Raw genomic sequence first — 13040 nt, 5'->3', positions numbered from 1 at the left:
CTGTGCCGAGTGCGGGCGGCTGTGAGTGGCTGTGCCGAGTGCGGGCGGCTGTGAGTGGCTGTGCCGAGTGCGGGCGGCTGTGAGTGGCTGTGCCGAGTGCGGGCGGCTGTGAGTGGCTGTGCTGAGTGCGGGCGGCTGTGCGTGGCTGTGCTGAGTGCGGGCGGCTGTGCGTGGCTGTGCTGAGTGCGGGCGGCTGTGCGTGGCTGTGCTGAGTGCGGGCGGCTGTGCGTGGCTGTGCTGAGTGCGGGCGGCTGTGAGTGGCTGTGCTGAGTGCGGGCGGCTGTGCGTGGCTGTGCTGAGTGCGGGCGGCTGTGAGTGGCTGTGCTGAGTGCGGGCGGCTGTGCGTGGCTGTGCTGAGTGCGGGCGGCTGTGCGTGGCTGTGCTGAGTGCGGGCGGCTGTGCGTGGCTGTGCTGAGTGCGGGCGGCTGTGAGTGGCTGTGCTGAGTGCGGGCGGCTGTGAGTGGCTGTGCTGAGTGCGGGCGGCTGTGCGTGGCTGTGCTGAGTGCGGGCGGCTGTGCGTGGCTGTGCTGAGTGCGGGCGGCTGTGCGTGGCTGTGCTGAGTGCGGGCTGCTGTGCTGAGTGCGGGCGGCTGTGCTGAGTGCGGGCGGCTGTGCTGAATGCGGGCGGCTGTGCTGAATGCGGGCGGCTGTGCTGAATGCGGGCGGCTGTGCTGAGTGCGGGCGGCTGTGCTGAGTGCGGGCAGCTGTGCGTGGCTGTGCTGAGTGCGGGCGGCTGTGCGTGGCTGTGCTGAGTGCGGGCGGCTGTGCGTGGCTGTGCTGCGTGCGGGCGGCTGTGCGTGGCTGTGCTGAGTGCGGGCGGCTGTGCGTGGCTGTGCTGAGTGCGGGCGGCTGTGCTGAGTGCGGGCGGCTGTGCTGAGTGCGGGCGGCTGTGCTGAGTGCGGGCGGCTGTGCTGAGTGCGGGCGGCTGTGCTGAGTGCGGGCGGCTGTGGGTGGCTGTGCTGGGGGCCTCAGCAGGCGGGGACACCGGCGCGCTGTGGGTGTCAGGTGCCGGAGTCGCCGATAGCTCAGGCCCCCGGCACTTGCTATAGTCACCTGTCCCCCGTTCCACCGATGCGCGCCACTCCGTCTTCCGGGTCCTCTGGCTGTGACTGTTCAGTCAGAGGGCGGCGCGCATTAAGCGCGTCATCGCGCCCTCTGAACTGAGCGTCACAGGCAGAGGATGTGGAGGACGGAGCAGCGGGCATCGGTGGAACGGGACAGGTAAATATTGCATACTCACCCTCCTGGCACGTCCCTGCTTCTCCGTTGGAGATCGCGGTGTGCGTTCAGTGCTTACGCATACCGCGATCTCCTGGGAGCGTCACACTGTGGGGTCCAGACTGCGCCGGCGCTTGCGCAGTCTATAAAGGCTTCGGACAGAGTGACGCTCCCAGCGTTATATTATAGATATTATACACACACACACCCCTGGATGGAGAACTTATACGGTGGGGAAAATAAGTATTTGATACACTGCTGATTTTGCACCTACTAAAAAACGGAGAAGTCTGTAATTTCTATCACAGGTAAACTTCAACTGTGAGAGACAAAATCTTAAAAAACAAACAAAACAAACAGTCACTTTGTATGATTTTTAAATAATAAATTGCATTTTATTGCACGAAATAAGTATTTGATCACCTCCCAACCAGCAAGAATTCTGGCTCTCACAGACCTGTTAGTTTATCTTTAAGAAGCCTCCTACTCTGCTCTCATTACCTGTATTAATTGGACCTGTTTGAACTTATTACCTGTATAAATGACACCTGTCCACACATTCAATCACACGCCAACCTCTCCACCATGGCCAAGACCAAAGAGCTGTCTAAGGACAGCAGCGACAAAATTGTAGACCTGCACAAGGCTTGGGTGGGCTACAAGAAAATAGGCAAGCAGCTTGGTGAGTAGGCAACAACAGTTGGCACAATTATTAGTGAATGGACGAAACACAAGATGACTGTCAATCTTCCTCGGTCTGGGGCTCCATGTAAGCTCTCGCCTTGTGGGCTAAGGATGATTTTGAGAAAGGTCAGGAATCGTCCCAGATCTATACAGGAGGACCGGGTCAATGACCTGAAGAGAACTGAGACCAGTCACAAACATTACTGTTAGTAACACACTACGCTGTCATGGATTAAAATCCTGCAGGGCACACAAGGTCCCCCTGCTCACACCAGCACATGACCAGGCCCATTTGAAGTTCGCCAGTGACCATCTGGATGAGCCAGAGGAGACAGGGGAGAAGGTCATGTGGTCAGAAGAGACCAAAATACAACTTTTTGGTATTAACTCCACTCGCCGTGTTTGTAGGAAGAAAAAGGATGAGTACAACCCCAAGAACACTATCTCAACCGTGAAGCATCATACTTTGGGGGTGATTTTCTGCAAAGGGGACAGGACGACTGCACAGTATTGAAGGGAGCATACATGGGTCATGTTTCGCAAGATTTTAGCCAACAACCGCCTTCCCTCAGTAAGAGCATTGACAATGGGTCATGGCTGGATGTTAGCTGTGATTGTTGAAAGGAAGCATCAGCCTACTGTGAGGCTCAGTTGGAGGAGTGAAAACTTGATGATTTCAGGATTTTATTGCACAGACAAGGCTTTTATTAAACGTTTGACTTGTCATAAAATAAGACATTTTAAATTAGAGGCATCCGGGTGCCGAGACCTCCGCATAACGCTGAAGCCCTCATCCAAGAATCAAGAAATATTCTATACACTTTCTATTGGGCATTTCTTCAGCCTCTCAAGAAAGCAGAACTTGGTTAGGCACTTCTTTTTAGCTTTCAATGGAGGTCTTAACACCCACCCAGACCTCCATGGTTCAGAACTTCTGAAATGTCAAGGGCAGCATGGTGGCTCAGTGGTTAGCACTGCAGCCTTGCAGTGCTGGCGTCCTGGGTTCAAATCCAACCAAGGACATCATCTGTAAGGAGTTTGTATGTTCTCCCCGTGTTTGGGTGGGTTTCCTCCGGGTTCTCCGGTTTCCTTCCACACTCCAAAGACATACTGATAGCAAATTTAGATTGTGAGCCCCATCAATAAGTTAGCGCTATATAAAAATAAAGATTATTATTATTATTACTACAGCATAGACACCCAAGAAAAGCATGAAATCAATGACCGCATTGTGCAAACTATCAAATATCAAACTGATCCCATCCAAAACACAATACAATAGATTTATAAATAGATGTCCTCAAATCACAGACAAACCAAATTTGGCAATATCCAAAAATACCTCCGCAAACAAGGAACACGTCCCACTGTGCTTTTATGGAGTCATTGTTAGTAAAAACAGAACTATTATAAGTTTTCTGCAGTTCAGGTTTTATACTCGGAATGCCAGTATCATAAAATGGGGACTGGCTATTTTTTTTTTGCACTACTTTCTGGGGTAAAAAATTGGCCATGTCCACAGCCCCATAGAATAACATGGGTACGAGTGCTATCTGTCAAAACAATGGATAGCACTTGTTCGATTTAAAAGGTGGAGTGCACGAGCCCTGAGAGACAAACTCACGTTAAAATCCACTTTGTTTAACCCCTTCATGACCTTGGGATTTTCCGTTTTTCCATGTTCGTTTTTCGCTCCCCTCCTTCCCAGAGCCATAACTTTTTTATTATTTATCAATTTGGCCATGTGAGGGCTTATTTTTTGCGGGGCGAGTTGTACTTTTGAACGACATCATTGGTTTTACCATGTCGTGTACTAGAAAACTGGAAAAAAATTCCAAGTGCGGTGAAATTGCAAAAAAAAGTGCAATCCCACACTTGTTTTTTGCTATGTTCTCTAAATGCTAAAACTGACCTGCCATTATGATTCTTCAGGTCAGTACGAGTTCATAGACACCTAACATGACTAGGTTATTTTTTTATCTAAGTGGTGAAAAAAAATTCCAAACTTTGCAAAAAAAAAAAAAAAACACATTGCGCCATTTTACAATACTTGTAGCGTCTCCATTTTTCATGATCTGGGGTCGGTTGAGGGCTTATTTTTTGCGTGCTGAGCTGGAGTTTTTAATGATAGCATTTTGGTGCAGATACGTTCTTTTGATCGCCCGTTATTGCATTTTAATGCAATGTCGTGGCGACCAAAAAAAACGTAATTCTGGCGTTTCAAATTTTTTTCCCGCTACGCCGTTTAGCGATCAGGTTAATGTTTTTTTTTTATTGATAGATCGGGCGATTCTGAACGCGGCGATACCAAATATGTGTAGGTTTTATTTTATTTTTTTTTATTTTGATTGGGGCGAAAGGGGGGTGATTTAAACTTTTATATTTTTTTTATTTTTTTCACATTTTTTTTTACTTTTGCCATGCTTCAATAGCCTCCATAGGAGGCTAGAAGCAGGCACCACTCGATCGGCTCTGCTACATAGCAGTGATCTGATGTTCGCTGCTATGTAGCAGAATTGCAGGTGTGCTGTGAGCGCCGACCACAGGGTGGCGCTCACAGCTGCCGGGGATCAGTAACCATAGAGGTCTCAAGGACCTCTATGGTTACTATTCTGAAGCATCGCCGACCTCCGATCATGTGACGGGGGTCGGCGATGCGATCATTTCCGGCCGCCCGGCCGGAAGCCGTAGTTAAATGCCGCTGTCTGCGTCTGACAGCGGCATTTAACTAGTTAATAGGCACGGGCAAAACAGCTGACATGTCCCGGCTTTGATGCGGGCTCACCGCCGGAGCCCGCATCAAAGCGGGGCTTCTGACCTCGGACGTCGGACGTACTATCCGAGGTCAGAAAGGGGTTAATGAGGTTTTTAGCTTTGGCATTTTTTTGTTTTTCTCTAGTTTTGTAAAGCTTTTTTTCACATTTTTCCTTGCAGCTTCTTAAGTGACAAGTTTGTTGCTGATCCTACAAGGAATCCACATAAAAGAAGTGACTTTTTTTTCTGTATTGAGGTTTTCAAAACCTTGTCACAAAACAAGACTTGCTTTATGAACAGCAAGATAACACATTTAAAAACTAAGTAGTAGATCCACTTTGCTGTGTGAACATACCCTAATTATTTTGTGAGTCTGCAAAAGAAATAGACATGCTGCGGTCAGGAAAGACAAGCCGCATATCCATCTCCGTGGGTGAGCCACATACGTCTCGATGCACAGTGGACAGGGGATTTCTAGAAATAGCATCCACTTTGCTGTAACATCTGGATGCTGCAGGTTTGACGCTGCATAAGTACGCAACGTCAAACCCGCAGAAACTCTGGATCGAGGGTACATACCCTCAAGAATTGAAATGTGTATATTTCAATGCTTAAAAAAAAAAAAAACCACAACAGGACTTTGTACACAAAAGGCATGTTTAGATTTTTTTCATAATTCAAAGAAGTGGTTTTTTTATGTTGATTTTGGGAGCCGACTCCGTGTCACATTCCATTAAAAAAAAAAAAATCTACTTTGTGTGAACAAAAGAATATACCTACGTGACTTTTAAATTAAATTTCTGTGACAAATCTGTTTCATTCATGTGAAGGAGGTTCCAGTAAGTACAGTGGTGTGAAAAAATATTTGCCCCCTTCCTGATTTCCTATTCTTTTGCATGGTTGTCACATTTAATGGTTTCAGATCACCAAACAAATTTAAATATGCACATTTTAAATGAAGTTCTTTATTGTTAAGGGAAAAAGAAATTCAAACCTACTTTAAAAAAACAAACACATTCTTGGGGTACCTTAAAAGACTGTCATGTACCTGCTGTGATGGGTTACAGTGGTTACACTAAACAACTTACCAACGATCACGACCAGCGATACGACCTGGCCGTGATCGTTGGTAAGTCGTTGTGTGGTCGCTGGGCAGCTGTCACACAGACCGCTCTCTCCAGCGACCAACGATCAGGGGAACGACTTCGGCATCGTTGAAACTGTCTTCAACGATGCCGAAGTCCCTCTGCAGCACCCGGGTAACCAGGGTAAACATCGGGTTACTAAGTGCAGGGCCGCGCTTAGTAACCCGATATTTACCCTGGTTACCATTGTAAAAGTAAAAAAAAAAAAAAACACTACATACTCACATTCTGATGTCTGTCACGTCCCCCGCCGGCGTCCACAGGGTTAAAACTGCTTTCGGCAGGAGCGCTGCTGTAATGCACGCGCTGCTGCCGAGAGCTTCCCTGCACTGAATGTGTCAGCGCCGGCAGTAACAGCGGTGACGTCACCGCTGTGCTCTGCTTTACGGCCGGCGCTGACACAGTCAGTGCAGGGAAGCTCTCGGCCGGAGCGCGTGCAATAGCAGCGCTCCTGCCGAAAGCAGTTTTAACCCTGTGGACGCCGGGGGACGTGACAGACATCAGAATGTGAGTATGTACTGGGTTTTTTTTTTAACTTTTACAATGGTAATCAGGGTAAATATCGGGTTACTAAGCGCGGCCCTGCGCTTAGTAACCCGATATCTACCCTGGTTACAAGTGAACACATCGCTGGATCGGCGTCACACACGCCGATCCAGCGATGACAGCGGGTGATCAGCGACCAAAAAAAGGTCCTGATCATTCCCTACGACCAACGATCTCCCAGCAGGGGCCTGATCGTTGGTCGCTGTCACACATAACGAGATCGTTAGTGGGATTGTTGCTACGTCACCAAAAGCGTGACGTTGCAACGATATTGTTAACGATATCGTTATGTGTGACTCAGCCTTAACACTTAGGCAAGTCACCTGCTGGTTTATTATAAGACAGCATAAACCATGGTAGGGTTTAACCTGGCCTATGCTCTATGTGGTAGCTGAAATCTTGAAGGGCTAAAAACCACCTAGTCACCAGGGTATTCTTTCCGTTCTTTTCCCTTAACCATCTCAAAGGGGCATGGTCTGACACTAGTTTGAACTTTCGGCCTAGTAGGTAACATTTCAGTGTATCCACGGTCCATTTTAAGGCTGAGCACTCCTTCTCAACAATGGCATAATTTTTCTCACAAGCAAGAGAGTTTCCAGCTCAGATACAGGATGGGATGCTCCTTCTCATTTATTTCCTGAGACAGCACGGCTCCCAACCTGACTTCTGAAGCATCTGTCTGGACCACAAATTCTTTGATAAAGTCCAGAGCAACCACAACCAGATGTTTACACAACGCCTGCTTCAGCTCTTGAAGTGTCATCTCTGTCAGCAGTCCATTTAACCATCGTTGACTTAGTGCCCTTAAGGAGCTCAGTTATTGTCACAGCAATTATGGCGAAACTTGGGATAAACCATCGGTAATATCCCACAATTCCAAGAAATATCCTCACTTGCTTCTTGGAAAGCAGTTGTGGCCACATCTGAATCGCATTGATCTTGTTTAACTGTTGCTTGATTTCACCTGTCGCGACAAGGTAGCCCAAGTACTTGGCCTCTTCCTTCCCTATGGCACTTTTTCGGATTTACGGTGAACTCAGCTTTTCTCAACGCATCTAGGACCCCCTGCACCTTTGGTAGATGACTACTCTAGTCAGGGCTGAAGATCAAATGGTCATCAAGGTAGGCTGTGGCATAATTTTTATGTGAAGCCAAGATCCGATCCATAGACCTCTGGAAGGTAGCTGGGGCCCCCTATAGTCCGAAGGGTGTATTGGAAACACCCATCACGCATCGAGAAGGCAGTCTTCTCCTTGGCACTCTGGGACATGGGGATCTGCCAGCAGCCCTTTGTCAGGTCGATGGTTGTAATGTACCTCGCAGGTCCAAGTCTCTCAATGAGTTTGTCCATGCGGGGCATTGGATACACATCATAACTGGACATCTCATTCAGCCTGCGGTAGTCATTACAAAACCGCCACTCACCATCGGGCTTCAGCACAAGGACGACAGGACTTGACCATCCACTGTTTGTTTCCTCTATCAGACCAAGGTCTAAAATTCTCTTTACCTCAATTGATATCACCTCCCAGCATGATTCTATAGGGCTTGAGGTTCACCCTTGCATGCGGCTCTGTCAACATGTCATGTTCCACCACCTGTGTATGCCCTGGCAACTCCAAGAATAGGTCACGGTTCCGCTGCAGCAGTTTCCAACACTGTTGCTTCTGGGCCGGCGATAGAATCTCTGCAATTGTGACCTCCGCCACTTTGGCTTCAGGACGGGTTCCCAGGCAAGGAGCTTCCAGTGATTCCCACTCTCACCATGGCTCGAGCAAGTTCACATGAGACACTTGATGCCGCGTCCTTCAACTGGGCTGGTGTACCTTGTAATTTACCTCACCCAGTTTTCTCACCTCGTACGGGCCTTGCCACTTGGCTAGGAACTCGCTCTCTACTATGATATCCCTATCAGGATAGGGATGAGGGGGCCATGTGGATATAGCGTTATCCGAGCATGCTTGGGTGTTATCTGAGTATTGATTGCGAGGGCTCAAGTAATATGTTCCAGTCCCTGGGGCTGCTAGAAAGCTGCAACACATGCAGGGATTGCCTGTTTGTTAGGCGATCTACACGTGTTGTGGCTGTCTGACAGCCGCAGGGACATGTTTACAAGCTGTGATACCTTCAAAAGGGGGTGCTACTTGGTACTAACCATGCAGGGTGCCGAACATTTTGCATAGGCCCATTCTCCTTTTTGTAATTTTTAAAATATAAAAGATGAGAATTACAGACCAATAGCCCTCCTGAATTCAGACATTAAAATATTTACCAAACTACTTGCAGTACGTATGAACCTTTATCTACCTTCCCTGATTCATAAGGATCAAGTAGGATTTATTCCATTTAGGCAAGGAGGCGACAACTCCAATTGATCTGATAGACATTCAAAGGATTCAAGGAACCTACCCTCCTTTTAAAGTTTAGACGCTGAAAAGGCGTTTGACCACATGAGCTGGCCATTTATGCTTAAATCTCTTGAGGCTTATGTTATAAAAGGCCTCGTCCTAAAGGCTATTGAAGGTTTGTATTCCAAACCCTCAGCAACAATTAGACTTCCCCATAGCTCCCCGAAACCATTCCCAATAAAGAACTGTAGAATAGAGGGCTGCCCATTACCTCCACTACTCTTCGCCCTAAATATTGAGCCATAAAACTATTTTTATTTTTTCCATCAATATGACCGTGTGAGGGCTTGTTGTTTTCAGGACGAATTGTACTTTTCAATGACACCATTGATTTTACCATATAGTGTACAGGAAAATGTGAAAAAAAATTCCAAGTGCAGTGAAACTGCAATAAAAGTGCAATTCCACAACTGTTTATTTTTTTACCATGTTCATTAAATTCTAAAACCAATCTGCCATTATGATTTTACTAGTCATTATGAGTTAGCAGATACCAAACATGTATAGGTTCTTTTTTATTTACCGTAAGTGGTGAAAAAAACCTAAAGTTTATAAAAATAAAAATTTGGTGACATTTTCCGAGATCCATGGTGTCTCAATTTGTCGGGATATGGGGATGGATGAAGGTTTATTTTTTGCACGCCAAGCTGTTGTATTCATCTATACCATTTTGGTGTTGATATGATCTTTTAAATCGCCTGTTATTGCATTTTATTGCAATGTTGCGGTGACAAAAAAAAAAAAAGGAATTCTGGAGTTTCGACTTTTTCTCGTCCTGATTAATTCTTTTCATATTTTGATAAATTGGGCATTTCTGACAGAGGCGATAACAAATGTGTATTTTTTTATTATTATTTTATTTGAATGGGGCAAAAGGGAGGTGAATTCAAATTTATATTTTTTTATTTTTTCACTATTTAATTGTTTCTATAGTCTTTTTAGGAGGCTTGAAGTTGCAATCTTTTGATTGCATGTGGTACACATAGCAGAATTGCTCATCTGCTATGAACGCCGGCCACAGGGCTGCGCTCGTAGCAGATCAGCAATGACAACCACGGGCGCGCCGTGATCCTGTGACACAGGTGTTGATGGGTGCAGCTAGTGACACACTTCCGGTGCGATCATGTTAAATGCCGCTAACAGAGATTGGAGTGGCATTTAACGTATTAACAGCCATGGGCGGATCGTGATTCCATCCGCAGCAGTTAGGGTACATGATCAAATCAGCTCTCATGTGCCGGAAAAGATGCAGGCTCAGAGCCAGAGCCCGCCTTAAAGGAGGAGACACAGTATCTATATATGTCATATGTCGTGAAGGGGTTAAATATCCCACACTCAAATACTTAGGAATTAATATTGCATCTTAATCTTCAACCCTCTATGAGAATAATTTTCCATCATTATAAAAAGAAATTCGGTCCCTTTTGATGAGATGGATGTCTTAACCCCTATCCCTATTTGGTTGTACCTCTGCAATAAAAAAGACTATTCTGACAATTATTATACTTTTTTGAAACAATACCCATACATATTCCACTGAGAGATTTAAGGTCACTAAGGTCACTACAGGCCGCCACTTAAAAATGCATACGGGCAGGAAAATGCCACAAAATCTCAAGGTCCATCCTGCTAAAGGGAAAAATTAGCCCCTCATTTTATCCATTATTACTGAGCTACTCACTTTCACAGAATCCAAGCATGGTCATCTAAACCTGCTTAAACAAAATGGATGGAAATTGAGAGACTTTGGTTGCCCCAGCCCACCCCAATTCTCCAATATGGAATGGGTTTTACAATCCTTCTTCAAACAAGCTTCTGGGTATAATGAATCTCACTAGAGACATCTGGAGGACATGCTCCCAAAAAATTAAGTTATAATCCACAAACGCCCCTTTTTCTTCCTTCCTATTCCAAATTTCCCTGAAAGCGTGACTCCCTCAATAACGGGAACGTGGGATCACACTAGATTGTTTAATTTGGCGGAACCAATTACCAATTATAAAACAAGGACTTGCAGTTTTTAAATGAAGGTCTTTATTATTAAGGGAAAAAGAAATTCACACCTACAGGGCCCCGTGTGAAACAGTGATTGCCCCCTAAACCGAATTACAGGTTGGGCTACCCTTAGCAACAACTGCAATCAAGCGTTTGCGATGACTGGCAATGAGTATTTTAAAACACTGTTGAGAAATTTTGGCCCACTCATCTTTGCAGAATTGTTGTAATTTAGCCACATTGGAGGCTTTCCGAGCATGAACTTTTTTTTTTGTAAATTAGTTTTTATTGAAAATATTAGAACACAACATTAGCACAAATGTGCAACACAGGTCAAAGTAACATAAATGTGTAATTATACAGCCATTGCAGTGTAAACAAAGAGCTCCGGTCTCAACCCTCTCCTCCCCAGTGCTATGAACCGCCTTTTTATGGTCATGCCATAGCATCTCAATTGGACTAATGTCAGGACTTTGACTAGGCCACTTCAAAGTCTTAATTTTGTTGTGCTTCCTAAGCCATTCAAAGGTGGACTTGCTGATGTGCTTTGGATCTTGTCCTGATGTATAACCCAAGTGCACTTCAGCTTAAGGTCATGAACAGATGGCCGGACATTCTCCTTCAAGAATTTTTGGTAGACAGCAGAATTCATGAGTTCATTTACCACAGCAAATCTTCCAGGTCCTGAAGCAGCAAAACTGCCCCAGACCATCACACTAACATCACCATATTTTATTGTTGGTATGATATTCCTTTTCTAAAATGCGGTGTTACTTCTACACCAGATGCAATGGGACATACACCTTCCACAAATTTCAACTTTTGACTTGTCAGTCCAAAGAGTATTCACCCAAAAGTCTTGAGGATCATAAAGATCTTTTCTGGCAAAACTGACACAAGCCTTTATGTTCTTATCGCTCAGCAGTGGTTTTCATCTTAGAACTCTGCCATGCAGGTAATTTTTGCCCAGTCTCTTCCTTATGGTGGAGTCATGAACAGTGACCTTAACTGAGGCAAGTGAAGCCTGAAGTTCATAGGCGGTTGTTCTGTAGTCCTTTGTGACATCTTGGATGAGTAGACTCTGCGTTCTTGGGGTAATTTTGGTCAACCAGCCACTCCTTGGAAAATTCAGCACTGTTTCATCTTTTTGCCATTTGTGGATATTGGAATTCACTTTGGTTCGCTGGAGTCCCAAAGCTTGATAATGGCATTATAACCTTTTGCAGACTGATAGATCTCAATTACTGTGTTTCTCATTTGTTCCAGAATTTCTTTGGATCACGGCATGATGTCTAGCTTTTGAAGGACTTTTGGTCTACTTCACTTTGTCAGGCAGGTCCTATTTAATTGATTTCTTGATTGAAAACAGGTGCAGCAGTAAACAGGCCTGCGTGTGGCTAGGGAATTTGAACTCAGCTTCCCAAAGATGTCATAAACTACGGTTAATTTATGTTTTAAAGGGGAGAGGGGCAATCATATTTTCACACAGGGCACTGTAGGTTTGGATTTCTTTTTCCCTTAACAGTAAAGACCTTCATTTAAAAACTGCATTTTGTGTTTACTTGTGTTATCTTTGGTTGGTGATCTGAAATATTAAAATGTGAAAAACATACAAAAGAATAGGAAATCTGGAAGGGTGCAAGCACTTTTTCACACAACTGTATCTGCTCCTTGGCTTGGAGATGTGCCTTGTTGAAAGGATCTATATTCCATCTATTCTGAGACTTCTCCCTGATAAGATCATTCTGGACAAATGTACAAACTTTGATTAAACAGGTCTTAGATCTATACCTATCATTAGATCCTCAAAGCTTTTTACTTAATATTTTCCAGCATATATCTAAAAAAATAAAAATAAAAAGTTAGACTTCTCCTACACAAATTGACGGCTGCAAGATGTTTTATAGCTTCGCGCTGGAAGCAAACCCAACCCCCTTCTATATAGGACCAGGACCAAAGATATCAGAAATTTTTAATATCGCACTGCTCTGAAGGATGAAACAGTTGAGAAATTCAACCTCATTTGGTCCCCATGGGACACCTTCTGGGTACTTTTGAATATTTAGGAACCTTATTCTTTAGGACATATTTACTTCCACCCCTAACTCCTTTATTCATCCCCTTCCCCTTCTGTCTATTTGTATGTCTTGCATGTATCCGTTTTGATTTTTTTCAGTCTGTCTTAATAATAAATATGCCGGCGGCCATTTTCCCGGAGGCCTGCAGCTCCAGCCTCGGGATGGGATTTCCAGTAGACCATCGCATCGCAGCAATGGATGTGCAGGGGCTCC

The 13040-nt window shown here is 45.2% G+C and overlaps 1 protein-coding gene across 4 annotated transcripts in view; it reads right to left on the bottom strand.

Annotated features, from left to right (window-relative positions):
- Positions 1-13040, bottom strand: part of KLHL5 (kelch like family member 5) — a 97127-nt gene that overhangs the window by 44460 nt on the left and 39627 nt on the right. The gene's annotated exons all lie outside the window — the stretch shown is intronic.

The sequence above is a fragment of the Ranitomeya variabilis genome, chromosome 1, assembly GCF_051348905.1.
Source record: "Ranitomeya variabilis isolate aRanVar5 chromosome 1, aRanVar5.hap1, whole genome shotgun sequence".
Classification (NCBI taxonomy): Eukaryota; Metazoa; Chordata; class Amphibia; order Anura; family Dendrobatidae; genus Ranitomeya; species Ranitomeya variabilis.
This window is presented reverse-complemented; position numbering and strand designations above follow the sequence as displayed.